The sequence below is a fragment of the Myodes glareolus genome, chromosome 21 (assembly GCF_982192425.1).
Source record: "Myodes glareolus chromosome 21, mMyoGla1.1, whole genome shotgun sequence".
In the NCBI taxonomy this organism is placed as follows: Eukaryota; Metazoa; Chordata; class Mammalia; order Rodentia; family Cricetidae; genus Myodes; species Myodes glareolus.
The window spans coordinates 41,968,110-41,980,166 of NC_142046.1; the positions used below are offsets into that span (position 1 = coordinate 41,968,110).

General features: G+C 37.9%; 1 protein-coding gene across 13 annotated transcripts in view; it reads right to left on the reverse strand.

Annotated features, from left to right (window-relative positions):
- Baz2b (bromodomain adjacent to zinc finger domain 2B) overlaps positions 1-12,057 on the reverse strand; it is a 214,043-nt gene that overhangs the window by 121,514 nt on the left and 80,472 nt on the right. The window contains exon 1 of one of the 13 annotated variants that reach the window (XM_087899985.1): positions 2,092-2,241. The exons of 11 other annotated variants lie outside the window; for them this stretch is intronic. The gene's annotated coding sequence lies outside the window, so the exon portion shown is untranslated. Of the gene's footprint in view, positions 1-1,961; positions 2,242-12,057 lie in introns of those variants that run through there. One more of the 13 variants, XM_087899984.1, reaches the window with a different exon arrangement.

A 12,057-nucleotide genomic window follows, 5' to 3' on the forward strand; every position in this document is an offset into this window, starting at 1 on the left:
CCCAGGTATCTAGAATGGTCCAAAAGACATGGAAATTCAATGTGTAACTGAAGTAGGCAGGAATAACTCAGTGGTGGAGTACCTGCCTAATGTTTTCTAAGGCCCTATCATCAGAACGTCAAGACATAATAATAACAACACTAATCTTCAAAGAAAACAACACACTGACTATGACTTTATCCAGCACACAGCACCGTGTGTGTTTACCTTTACTTATCACTTACCACACTGTGCTAGCACAGCCTGCGAAGTGTTTCCTGCTTCTACTAAAACTGTAAACTGTGGAGACAGGGCTTTTGTTTGGCTTCCTACTATTAGTAATTTTACTTCTTACAGTGTCTGATACCTTGGAGGTCCTCTATAAAATATGATAAATAAATCCATCTAAATCGACAGTGTGCACACCTTTATAGTGGACAAAATATAAAAGTGCCTGCCTTTTTAAATCCTCTGTATGACTCTGGAGTTCTGAATTTTGGGTTCTGCTGGTGTTTCTCACAAGACTCTGACACTGGCAAAAGGACCTTACTCATATTATTTAAATTCTCTACAATTATTTCTTTGGCAATGAAAATGAAAGCAATGATACCATGCCTAATGTGATTAACATGACTATAAAATGATAAATTAGCTCAGTGATTTCTATGTAACAATAAATGGCATCTATTACTTACCATTACAAAATGAAAGAGGTACTGCTGTAAATTTTATTTTGATAACATTAAACATCATATTTAGAACCTTCTGAGATACAAAAAAAACTTATAGTAAAAATTAGAGTCAAGTTGAACTTGATAAGTATTTTGAAAAAATAAATTCTTTCAACACAAGCTAAATTATTTATATTTCCCCAGAATACTTTTAAATGTTTGCCTAGTTTTAGATTCTATAGTCTTCTTCAAAGCTACATTTAGTTTTTAATAATTTTAAAATGTTATCTCTTACACAAACAAAATACCTATGACTAAAGCTTAAATATCAAGATGATTATATTTAAATAATCTACACTTTCCCAGCATATAATGTACACATTCTTCTCTATTCTATGAACAAGCTCATCCTTAGAAATGTCAGAAGCATGCTTAGAACTTGACTGAATTAACTATCGGTTTTCTACTTCTTATTTTAGTCCTGTATCCAACAATATTCATAATTCTTGCATAATGATGGCTTAAGAAAAATAGAGTTCTGTTTAAATGTGATGATCATTTCATTGTAAAGCCATGAATCTCCTGCTCTTCTATACACTAGTAATACTAACACTCCCGATTGGAGTTAGTTCTCTATTTTATAAAACACATCTAAAACGTGCTTCCTTTATATTTTGTACTGTAATAAATTGGGTAGGCGACAAGAAAACGAGGTAAGCAGTTTAAACAACTATCCCAAGGCCACAGATGGGGTGGCTGCCAGCTCAAGGATTAAAGCTAAGCGGTTCTTTATTCCTTCTGATGCTTTGAGTACTTAACATTCATTTTATATCACAGGGTCCTCGTAATTAATGTAAGAAAACAATTTAATAAGAATTAAAACATTTATCAATACATTATGTTACTATGTAAACAGAAATTTCTTATATAAAAAATAAATTAGACTCTGTCCCAGAGTTTGAAAACAATATGATTTACTGCATGTTATTCCAGCATTTGCTGAGAGCACCTCTGCAAGTGGCCGCTTAGTGTAACTTCCCATTCTCATGGTTTTCTTAGGCTTGTTTCTGTAACCAAACACATGGCTGGTGTATGACATGGTTGTTTTTAAGATACAAAACAAATACTTTCAAATAAAAAAAAAAAAATCCTCCAAACTTAAAACAGTAGTTTCTACTCAAAATGTAAGTTCAAGTTGAGGAAATACTTCTAAAAGCCTCATCAATGAAAACACAGTGATACACAATACAGAAAACAGCGAAGGCTCTCGTTAGTGGGAGAAAGACATGCAGCACAACATTGGCAGCTTACTGTGGAGAGGGTTTAGTCAGGAAGTAGCCATTATCCTTTCGATTCGGAGCAGAGGCAGCGGCAGAGGCAGCGGCAGCACTCCAAAAGAAGCCACGATATTTTCAGTCGAAAGGCTTGAAAGAATACTTACTATTGTATCCTAGCTCTGCTGACCCCAAAGGTCACAATATGTCTTTTATCAAGCGCTATAATGAAACCAATATTCGCTAGCATTTGCAACGCTCTGTTTGTTTAAACACCTAAATCTACCTAACACAGTCTCTCTCTCTCTCTCTCTCTCTCTCTCTCTCTCTCTCTCTCTCTCTCTCTCTCTCTCTCTCTCTCTCTCTCACAAAACATGGCTGTCTTATTCAGAGATTAGCAATTATTGTAATGAGATACTGTCGGAGAGGGTCAAATAGTACTTCCTGCAGTTTACACATCTTGATTTCCTGGTAAACAAACTGAGAGGCAGGTGGAGCACTTAGCTCCCGGGTAACCGGAAAGCTCACGTGACAAAACTAAGTCAGGTAAGGGGATGGCTCAGGTAATTGTTCTTTTCTTAATTCTGTTGCGGTCAGACCTTACAAAGGAGAGAAGAATCTTCTTCCCTTTGCAAGGATTTGTTTCTGACATGCATGAACTCAACTTCCAGTAAAAAATGCTCACAGCCTTAAGCAGGTTTCAAACACTGGTTTGAAACATTGGCTTGGCAAACAAATTGTAAAACTAAGGCAATGCTAAAAATATTTTTAAATGAAAAAAATAATTGTTCAAAAATGTGCTAAACAATCACCTTTTAATTTCAACTGCTTTAAAAAGTCGGTACAAGAAATTTCTGAGTTAGACTAAAGGATTAACATTCAATTTTTAAACAAAGCATGAGTATTTGTATTAGGGCAATCAGACTACAGTATAAAATATACAGCAATCTTGAAAAATATGGTAAAAAATCAAAAGTTTACATGAGGTAAAATGATTCACATTTTAAGCTCCTTTTTCAAAAATACAGTAAACTTTATAATTGTCACTTGAGCACTTAAAAAAACAAGAATCCAATTGGTAATCTGAAAACTGCATTTCTTTGTTCTCAGTTTTTCCAACCTAATTTACCTTTTCCCCTCTCCCCTGAAATTGGATGAAAGTTGATTTAAATTATCACTACAAAATCTAAAATCCTTAGCTTCCTCAAAATAAAAAACAAGTTACTACTTTCAAAGTATCTAGGTGATTTTTAAAATCTGTAAAACTTGTACACATCTTAAAAAATCTTCTATTGATGGGCTGGAGGAATGACTGTCATTAAAGGCTGGGCTCACAAACAAAATTATAAAAAAAATTCTATATACTAAAATTATAATGTTACTAATATTATATTTCTACTCATGAATACAACATTTAATAATTTTAATACAAAGAGTAATTAAAGACCATTTTACAATATAAGCATATCAAACATTTAAGTCATGTTGATTTAAGTTTATATTAACTCGTTTTACAAAATAAAATCTAATGTACTACAAGAGGAAAAACAGAAAACAACAAAAATCAATACAAAAAAATCCAAATCTACCCGAACAGAAAGACTCTGGGCCAGATGGACAGAATCTCAGAAATCTGCTCATAAATACCAACTGTGTTGGTTCAAAAGAGTATTGAATCACATTAACATAGTTGTTAACACCATTAGTGCTTTTACCACAATGAAACTGTCAATTTTCAGAACACTATAACTAAGCAGTTAAGAGTTCCAGCTAAATTTTGTAGTCAAATTCAGTAACACATATATCCTATTTTCACCAGCATGCAAACACGGTCCTTAGTCCATCAGAGAAACTGCAAATGCAATTCCAACCATACATGCAGTTTCTGGCTATGTATTCATACGCCGAGACAAAACAGTTAAGTTGTAAGATTACTATTTCAAAAGTCCATGACTATGTCAGGTCCCGTGACAGCTCACTTTTGGCGAGGGTAAAGAAAACTGTGAAGAGGAACAGAAAGTAAGTGTGATGCTTTAGTCATTCAAAGTGGCTCCTGCAGCTTTCCCACGAAGAGTTTGCACTTCTGGGCTCAAGGGATGGGCCCGTGGGCTAATATGCTTGCTGACAACACAGAAGACCTGAATTTGACCCCAGGGACCAACATGGTGGAAGGAGAAAACTAATTCCCACAAGCTGTTCTTGGACTCTCCACGACCACACACACACACACACACACACACACACACACACACAGAGAGAGAGAGAGAGAGAGAGAGAGAGAGAGAGAGAGAGAGAGAGAGAGAGAGGAGCGCACTCTGAAGAGACCTTATAGTTGAGACAGGGATGAACAGGGCAGCACGGCGACTTAGATGACAGAAGGCTCTTTTCCCTTCCTCAGGTGCATTTCCTTCCTTCCATCTTCTCACTCGGACACTTGCATAGGGTACACTTAACATAGCTAACAGGAATTATGGGGGCTACAAAGACAAAGGCCTCCGAAAGAGCCCCACTCCCTGGCAAGTCTAACCACACTAAAAGAGATGTAACAGCTGGATGAGAGGGCCAAAGGGATGGCTCAATGAATCAAAGAGGTTGCCACCCAGAACAAATGGTCTCAGTTTGATCCCTGAAACTCATGAAAGAAGACCAGATTCCTCAAGTTTGCCCTCTCACCTTCACGTGTGCACAGTGGCAGGTTAGTGCCCCTGACAGCACACACCCACATCACACTCACACAGACTCACAATCACACATAGGAGCAAATAAAACTGTTCTATAGTAAACACTACTTATGTCCCATCCTATGACAGAAGAACGTGACGTGGCTCACAACCAGTAGGAAAGAGTGTCTTTCAATGGAATGATAGATAAATAAGAAAAACAACGGTCAGATGTGGAAGCACACCTGCAGTCCTAACACTCAGAAAGCTACAGGAAGATACAGGTACCGTCTCAAATTTTAAAAAGCGAGAAAAGTACAATGCAAGGTAAAGCTGAACATAGAAATGCTGTCGCTAGATTCATACACATCATGATACGAGGCTTATAGTTCTAGTTAGCCAGCAGGAGAAGCAGAAAATATCCAAAATCCTTGCTCTCATCCATAAGATGCCAATTCACAAACCCAAAGAATTACCTAGCTCCCACAATGAAGACAAATTTCATATTTCAATAAAAGTTTTCTCAGCATATTTACAGAACTTAGTTAGAACAATGCATTTCCTATGTCATCTTCCTTTATCATTTCCTCAGAAAAGCCATAGCCATAACATAAAAAAGACAACTGACTTAATAAGTCATGTGGCCAAAAATATCTAATTTATCTAATTTGAATCCTTATATATTTTTGTTAAATTCACAGTTTTTTTTTTTCTTTTTGATTTTTGAGACAGGGTTTCTCAGTAGCTATGGAGCCTGTCCTGGAACTCACTCTGTAGACAAGGTTGGTCTTGAACTCACAGGGATCCACCTGTCTCTGCCTCCTGGGATTAAATCCTGTGCTGGGATTAATCCTGTGCTGAGATTAAAGGCATGCCCCACCATTGCCCAGCTAAATTCACAGTTTAATGTTCCAAATTTAGTCTCTTCTGCAGGCTGAGTACATTAGTATTCAGGGAAAGGCGGGAAGAAGACTTTAGGATGTAAGCACAGGTACTTCACAGAGAACTCCAGTCCCTCTTTCATTTGTGGCCTTTCATGGGCTTGTTCCACCTGTCTGGCTGTGAGCGAAGCTATGATAAATTTTATTCCTATTCAGTCTGGCATTCCTAATTCTGGGAGACAAATCCATGTCCACATGGAGCCTGAACAAATTAGCATTTGTGTTTGCACATGCAGAGCTCACTTTTGTAGGTGACTAATCTGGAGAAAGACAACAAAACAAAGAATACAGAAACACCCTATGCCCAATTACATCATCAAAAAAAACCCACCCTGAATTATTGCTTCCTAATATGTCAACTGCTACGTACCTCGATTGAATACAATTAAAATTTATCACAGCTACACTCTGATTTTCATGTGAAATAAATATGTAATAGCAAATCAAACAGCCACAATGGAGTGGGTCTCTGTGTCTTGTAAAGATGCTAACTTTATGTCCTATGACTTCCCAGAGTATTCTTTTGCTTCCCATAGCTTGTCTCTCATTCTTTATCAGTTCAGGTTTCATCAAGGCCAGGGAGAACCTCTCTTGGAGTCTTGTTATTTGGGCCCATAAACCTTCCCTTCACTAAGTCTAGAATAGCTTAGAACATTGCTCACAATGAATAGAACTCAATATGTAGCAAGCACCCTTAGTACAAATCAACTCAAAATGCTGCGTTAAAAACCTGTTGTACATATTGTAACATCCTGTTTCATCAATGTAGCCAAGATATTGTTAGTATTGCATTAAGTGAACCAAAAGGTCAGTTATTACCACACATATTTTTTGCATGTGACAAAACTAATTCGTACTTACACAAACCCAGATTCTCATGTGGGGACAATTTTTGAGAACATTATCCCAAACCAAGGGACTTTGTAAAGTATTGTCAAACTGCAAAATGCCTAAATGCCAGCTGTGTCCACTCCACTTTGATCCATGCCTGTATTCACAGGCTGAAGTCACTCAGCCTGCCTGCATTGCTGTCTAGTGTTCACCTCAAATGCAAAACAGGTTTCAGAAAACTCAAGTTGTGATGCTCTCTATATACAATTTTTGCTACTGCAAAAGGTAGCAGCTTTCAGATCTTATATTTTGTTGCAGTAAAAAATTCATTTTTAATAGTCAAAAATGTTAGAAAACATATGCTTACATACCTAATAAAAATCAATTGAGTTTGTTATTCAATTAAAAATTATATAATTAACATGTTTGCATTACTAGCCATCTTATAATTGTTTACACCAGAGAATAGAAAACATTCCTAATACAAATCTAAAGGTGTTTTAAAAACAAATTTACCAACAAAAGAATGGAATTCAATTTTCCTTCTTTTCATTAACAAAATGGTAAAAGTAAACCAAAGAAAGATGTCCTTCCCAGTACCTAAGAGAAGAGACACACTCAGGGCCTGTGAGTACCAGATCCATTTTGCTGCAGAGGAACAGACGTTGCATAACAATAAGATCTGCTAATGAAAGCAACTCTCAACCTGAAATACAAGTGTATTAACAGAGGCTTCGGTGTCATTTTCTTTTTGCATCATTTGTTCCTTCTTTGCCCTCCCCCCCCCCACCGCTTCAGTATTTTTGCCCTTTAGATTGAAGAATTTACTGGGAAAGGAAAACCGAGACTCTAATATTATGCAGCATTGCTTTTTATTCCCCACATTTATTTTTAATGCACTGCTTAATCAGCACTATTAATGTACCTTTAAAAAGAAAATCAATGGCTGCAACCAGAAGAAACAAGAAGAAAAAAGGGTTACTTCAAAAGATAAGTTAGATCTGGTGGGAAAATTTGATCAACATTTGATGTAAATTCCATATGCATACTTTCAGTACAATGTGAATGAGTGAGAATTAAGAAATATTAATTAAATTTTAAGTGACTTTTAGTAAGTCCTCTAGAACTTTCTACTACTGATAATTATGACATGTACTAATATAGGGCTGTATATTAACTATCAGCATGAAAATTAGTTTAATGTTTCTAAAACCACATTTCTCCCAAAAGGTTTTACTCTGGGGTCTACATATGTTGATTACTAAATCCCATTTGTCAAAAATGAAATAATTCTGAAACTTTACTCAAAGATTTATGATTTTGTTATAAGCAAAATAAGACAATATTTGATATTACTAAACTTGAAGTGTGAGCACCCAGTCCATTTTCACCCTTTGAAGTTCCATCTAGTTAAGCACAGAGCCATCCCACCCATTGGCTGTCCACTCAGGGGCACTGATCTCCATTCACCTCCAGTGCAGGCAAGGCAGGCTGTGGGCACCAACTCTCGCCTTTCAGAGGGCAGTGTCTACAGCCACAAATGGCCAAAGTTAAACTAGTTGTTTCCTATTGCCACATTAGTAACACACTTGTGTCTAAATTAAAAGAATATCCTAAAAATAACAAAGAGCAATTATGAAATCTAGTTCTACCAAAATAAATAAATAAATAAATGAAATACTGCTTGTGAAGCTCAACTTTCTAGGAGCTGCCTGTGATTGGCTCACAACTGTTGAAGCCACTATAAACTCTGGGGGTGGACAGGGTCACTCAGCAGGGAAGCACACTGATTCAGCACACCTCAAGTCCTTGGTTAACCTTCACTGTTCAAGCATCATGATGATGACCCTCAAGGATGGTTTTACAGAGATGTTAGAACCTCAGAGCAGTAACTAACACATAATCAATACTTACTGAAATGCACAAATCTCCATTAATGAGCAAAATATCAATGAAACTGTACAGAAATAAACAAAACCAAAGTCTGTATCAATGTGAAAACATTACTTTGATTTGGGGTGAAGGGAGCAACTCTAAGGGGGACTACTACTCAGGAGTTTATCGGGATCTTAGCTAATCAAACACAGGGGACAGCCAAAAGCTCTTGAAAAGACTTTTACAAAATGCAAACTCTCAGACTCAGCCAAACTTACCAACCAGAATCTTCTGTGCATTAAAGATTGAGACTATGATTTGGCAATGGGAAACATACTTTTAATCTCAGCATTTGGAAGGTAGACACAGTGGATTTCTGAGTTCAAGACCAATCTGTGTATAGAACAAGTTCCAAGACAGTCAGAGTTAGCTACACAGAGAAAAGCCTGTCTTGGGAAATCAAAAAGAAGGGAGGGAGGCAGGGAGAGAGAGAGAAGAGAGGAGGAAGGGAAGGAGAAAGGGAGGGAGGGAGAAGAGAAAGAATGGAAAAGAAAAGGTAAAATAGCCAGGCAGTGGTGACGCACACATTTAATCCCAGCACATGGGAGGCAAAGGCAGGCGGATCTCTATGAGTTCGAGACCAGCCTGGTCTACAGGTCTACAGAATGAGTTCCAGAACAGACTCTACAGCTGTTTAATTAACAGCTAAAGAGAAACCCTGTCTAGAAAACTGAATAAAAAACAAATGGAAGGAAGGAAGGAAGGAAGGAAGGAAGGCAGGCAGGCAGGCAGGCAGGCAGGCAGGAAGGAAGGAAGGAAGGAAGGAAGGAGGGAGGGAAGAAAGGAAGGAAGGAGGAAGGAAGAAAGAAGGAAGAGAACGTTCAAAGTACAATAAAGTACTCATTCCAGTCATTTTGATACTACAACATCTCCTCATGAGTCCATGAAACAAACATTCATAGACAGTGTGGTACCCAAATCTACTGACTACCTCCTGCTTAATTATTTAAAGTCTCATTCATATGGATTTCTCTTTGGAAATTTGCAGTCATGCAAGAAGTAAGGGAAGGACTAATAACCCTTCTATAATAGATTGGGAAATGTTAAGTAGCTAAAGGGAATAATTTTACATGGTTTAAGGAGGAGTCCTTTCTTTAAATAAAATGTCATGAAGACCAGTACAGAAGGGAAGAGAAAAGTAAAAAAATCAAGGCACCTCAAAAGTACAAGTATGGTTCTTGAGCTGTAGTTTGCTTTTAGAATAAGGACTGGCTAAAGGATCTAAAAACAAGGACCAGACAAATGGTCAGTGGGTAAAGGTGCGGCTGCCAAACAATCTGTTAGATGCCAGAACTCACACAGAAGGAGGAGAGGGCCAACTCGTCCTCTGATTCTGCACACTGGCCAGAGCATATGCACACCCACATATGCTCATACAAAAATACAGACCTAATGGTTTTAATAGGACAAGCTGAAACAGAATGAATTTCTTTTTTTCTTTTCTTTTTTTTCTTTTTCGTTTTCTTTTTATTGTTTATATTTTATTTTATTTTATTTTTCAAGACAGGGTTTCTCTGTAGCTTTGGAGCCTGTCCTGGAATTCGCTCTGTAGCCCAGGCTGGCCTCGAACTCACAAAGATCCTCCTGACTGTGCCTCAAGTGCTGGAAATGTGCAACCACCGCCTGGCATCTTTCTGGTTTTCAAGACAGGGTTTCTCTGTATAACAGTCATAACTGTCCTGGAATTCCCTCTGGAGACCAGGCTGGCCTGGTGCTCATAGGCATCCACCTGCTTCTGGCTACCAAGTGCTGGCATTAAAGGCATGTGCCACCATCACTAGGCCAGGAATGACTTTCTGAGAAGGATATTGTGGATTTTTGTCTACTGAGCTAGTTTAAGAAAGAACAGGACTCTGTAATTCGAGTCTTGAAAAAAAGAAACAAACAGATGAATAGGAAAGCTACAAAAAAGAATGCATTTTTAATATTTTGACTAAACAGAGTAGAGGAAATTACATATGTGCAGATTTATAATAGACAAAATACATACTATATAATTTACAGATTATATACAACATATATATGTAAATATACATTATAGAGGTAAAACCTCTCATCCAACACTAAGCAAACAAGACTCTGCTTACCCTCTAATATCAGACATGACTGGGAAAGTTCAGTCATACGGCCATAGAAACCTGCATGTTAAATCTGTTAGAATTTATAACAGGTTCTAGACAGATACTAGGAAAGGAAGAACTAAGCAAATAGTTAACATGCAGAACCAGAAATCCTTTGACACAGGTGGTGGAAACTGGTATAATAAATATAGGAAGCTATCAGACAACACAAAGCTAGTAGGTATGTTTTAAGGTAAAAACTGCATGATACTTATAACATGGTAATTCTACTTATAGATATCTAATCCCGGAAAGCTCTGAAATTGTGGGCATAAAGAATCATACTAAAAGGGCTGGAGAGATGACTCAGTGGTTAAGAGCACTGGCTGTTCTTCCAGAGGTCCTGAGTTCAATTTCTAGCAACCACATGGTGGCTCACAACCATCTGCAGTGAGATCGGGCGCCCTCCTCTGGCATGTGGGCATACATGGAGGTAGAATGTTGTAGATATAATAAATAAATAAATCTTTTTTTAAAAAAAAAAACTAAATTGCAGGCTGAAGGTAGAGTGAAAAGGCTGGAAATGTTGTGAAATAAATAAAAGATTATAAATGTTTTTTTTTTCTTTTTTGTTTTGAGACAGGGTTTCTCTGTAGCTTTGGAGCCTGTCCTGGAACTAGCTCTTGTAGACCAGGCTGGACTCGAATTCACAGAGATCTGCCTGTCTCTGCCTCCTGAGCGCTGGGTTTAAGGGTGTGCACCACCACCGCCCAGCCCCCCACCCTTTTAAATACTTTATTTATTCTGTTCTGTCTGCATGCCAGGAGAGGGCACCAGACCGCATTACAGATGGTGGTAAGCCATCATGTGGTTGCTGGGAATTGAACTCAGGACCTCTGGAAGAAAAGCCAGTAAGTACTCTTAACCTCTGAGCCATCTCTCCAGATCCTTTAACATGTTTCTATTATGAAATAGCACACAGCAGTTAAAAAGAACGAGATTGAAAACTTTTCTATGCCAACTCAACTCGAGAGACATCACGGATGGAATATGCTTCTTATGCTTCTGTTTATCATCTTATTTAGGACAGGGCAAGTCTACAGCTGACAATGGAGAAAAATACTCATGAAGGATACAGTGGATATGTGCTACGTATATCAGTGAAGAAAATTTCTGGAGGAGGTAGAAGGCTACACAATTTGTAAAGTATGGATAAAGTCTTAGCTTGAATGAGGAAGTGAATATTTGTACTCTCAGAAGTGAACAGAAAGCAGGAAGAGTTGATCCAGTCTGGCAGCAAAGGCTTGTAACAGCGACTCTAAGGCTGGGACAGGAAGGTTCCAAGTTCAAGGGCTACCTGGACTGGGCAATTTAGTGAGACTCTTACCAAACAAAAAGCTTAAAAAAGAAAAAAGCTGGAGGATAACTCCATGGTGGACTGCTCACCTAGCACGTGCAAGGCGCCTCGGTTCAATTCAAGGAAAGCAAGCTTTAAAAGTGTTTTCTTTTGAGGTAACTGCATTTATAGGAAATGACAAGATGATACAATGAAGTCCCACATATCAGGCATGCATCAGTCACTGCTTCCCTCGTATATGGTGCCTGCACTTCAAAACCAAGAGCTAGCTACAAACATGTTGCATGCTGTCATGCAACCAAAACTACCAGAAAGGCCTCTTGTTGTACTCCAGTTACACTCAAGTCCT